Raw genomic sequence first — 2,858 nt, forward strand, 5'->3', positions numbered from 1 at the left:
CGAAATTGCCATATGAATAAAAATAACTTAATAATTGAAATTACAATATTAACTTAATTTACGTATAAACCTGCCTATATTCAAAATTTGAAACTGCCAATTATTTGCAATTAGTATTTGCTTAAATTACAACTGTTTTTTTATCATTATTTATGATAAAAATAATCAACAAAATAAACAAATCTCGCATTTTAACATATGGTAGCATTAGTCTATGGTAGCATTCGTGCTCTCGATCTAATATCGGATTTATGACAATTTTTCTTTATTTGGCCATTATTAGGTATATTGTTTGAAAACAGGAAGGAATCGACTCATCAGTAACATTTTTGTCAAGTAAGTAAACTTTTCAGTGTATAATAAATAATATTATTATCGTACATCAAAATGACAAGCTATGTCACGCAGTTTTGATTGTCAAACAAACATTCAAAAATTATTGAAAAGAGTTACATATACTGTATTTTCAATCACCATCATGCATTTATCATCAATATATATTATTTTAGGCGTAGACTCATCGTTTTCGTAAAATTATAAATACTTTACGTTAGTTTGAGGTTATGTTTATGACAAATGTCATCGAGCCCATCTTGTACGTTTTGTAAATTATCTAATAGATAGTGAATTTCTTTCATTCGCATATTATGATTGTAGAACCGAATTTAATAAAATAAAATTTTAATTTCATTCAAAATTACTGAAACTTGTCTCGAAAATGTATCTCATAATCATCATTATAATTATTCACAATGCTACAGTGATAAGTTTGACACGAGTATATGAATGTAATTAGGTTATGTTTTTTTGTTTACATATAGATAAATCTTTTAATACTGATGAACTCGACGAAATATTGGACGACAGACTGCGAAGTCGGCGACGGTTACGAGTCCGACAACAGCGACGACATTTACATTCGACATTTACAACCTTCGACATCACAATCCAGGGTGCTTCCCTGGCTCACAAAATGGTAGGTTTACAATTTTCTTAATAATATATTTATTGGTTTTATATACCATCCGGTCATACACTAGATTCATTTTCATTACATGCTTTGGCATAAAAACAAGAATTCATTACATCTTGTACACATGATGTAGCGATTGTCTCGAATGAGGAGTTGATGGTTTGAATAGTAAACTTCAATCAAAACATATTATTATCCATCATTATTTGTATTTTTACTGCTAAATACTTGAATTAATGAGGAAATATGGATTATGTAATAATATTTTTTTCCTATTGTTTCAGTATGCCGAATGCTGGTCCGGAATTGGAGGAAGATTTGTTGGCGAGAGGGCATGTCAGCGATCGGATAATTGCTTATTACAGGACTGCGATGAAGACATGCAAATGGCCTGTGAGGGTTTTTAACCACTTTGTGGACTTGGCGGTAGTAAACTGTTGGCTAATGTATATGCGGAATTGTAAACTAGAAAATGTACCCCGAAAGGATATTATGAGACTGTTGTCGTACTGAATCAGATTAGCGAAAGCTATGATTCGGTATGAAGATCGGGTAGCCAACATTTTAACACTGCCAGCACGAGGTCGGCCAAGAAACATGTCGACATCGCAGGTAGACACAGAGCCACCAGCTCGCAGGAGAACGGTTTTCCCCCAACCGATCGCTGAGGTACGTTTGGACAGCGTTGGCCACCATTCAGCATCCGTGTGCAGATACCCTGGATGCAAGTCCCGCACCAGGTATATTTGCATAAAATGCAATATATACGTGTGCACAAAATTTTGCTTTGAGCTGTATCACACAGTATAGGATGCAGCTCAAAGCAATTTTAAAGTACATATTAGGGTTTTATTTCATAATTTTAACTAATTTTAAGTGTAAATATATTTAATTATCCTATTTATAATGTTTTTGTATTGTTTTTATTGTGTAATGTTCTATTAAAATTGACCATTCCTATGACAAGTTGTTTTCTTTACCTTCCCTAAGTTTATAGAGTAGGTAATATTCATCTGCAGTGTTACCTGGTATGTGCATATAGTATATTTTACTTTACAAAATAAAAAAAACGTAAAAAATTTTTTTTTGTCAATAGACTAATACTTCTCTTCCATAAAATCAAAGAAATATTTTTTTTGATGGCTGGTTCTCCCTCGGGTCTCAAGTGGTTATATTAGAATATATTATTATATTCTTAAATAATAATATGTAAATGAATTTTTGTCTAGCAATTTTATTCATCTAGAATTCCATTCCATTGGCAACTTTAATTTACTTTTAAAATTAGTTATGGTAACTCACTGCCATCTGATTGAAACTGACCAAAGTTTTTAGTAACAGATTTTTAGAAATTCATGGTAGATGCCTTTAAATATAAATAGATGGCGTAAAAGTCACATTATATGTGTTATTTAGGCCGAAGACATCGCCTTAACATTGTTGAATCTTGAAATTTGGTTTAAAATCTCTGGCAAACTATTTAGATATATGTAAAGAAACACTCAATCTGTTTATTTAACTTAATCTGAGGGTAAATCGAAAACTTGCTTGTTGTTTTTTCAGAGGTGATACTATAATATCTTATTCATTTAATTTTATTTGCCACTATAGTTTTGTTGAAACTATAATGCATAATGTACACATAAAGAAACGAGAGAGAGAGAGTAACTAAATATTTAATGGAAGAGTTCTCAACACAATTATTTATTAACAGGGTATTTGCTGGATTCACTAAACTCATTATAAATGCTTCCGTTTCTTATGGTGCCTAGTGAAAGTTTAAAAACATCCCAACTCCAAAACTGTTGATTTTATCATGCCTAATAGGGAGCGCTTGCTTGTAATACAGTTACAACTGCGAAACGTTTCGCCGAGTTAAATTCGT

The 2,858-nt window shown here is 31.7% G+C and overlaps 1 long non-coding RNA gene across 1 annotated transcript; it reads left to right on the forward strand.

Moving 5' to 3' along the window:
* The first annotated feature begins 271 nt into the window (after positions 1-271).
* On the forward strand, positions 272-1,310 carry LOC147074929 (uncharacterized). Its single transcript, XR_015070068.1, has 3 exons — positions 272-336; positions 822-976; positions 1,258-1,310. It is a non-coding gene; the product is annotated as an uncharacterized LOC147074929 (long non-coding RNA).
* The last annotated feature ends 1,548 nt before the right edge of the window (positions 1,311-2,858 follow it).

This window comes from Rhyacophila brunnea, unplaced genomic scaffold (genome assembly GCF_057557595.1).
Source record: "Rhyacophila brunnea isolate RB1 unplaced genomic scaffold, BYU_Rbru_1.0 scaffold_15, whole genome shotgun sequence".
NCBI classification, from domain to species: Eukaryota; Metazoa; Arthropoda; class Insecta; order Trichoptera; family Rhyacophilidae; genus Rhyacophila; species Rhyacophila brunnea.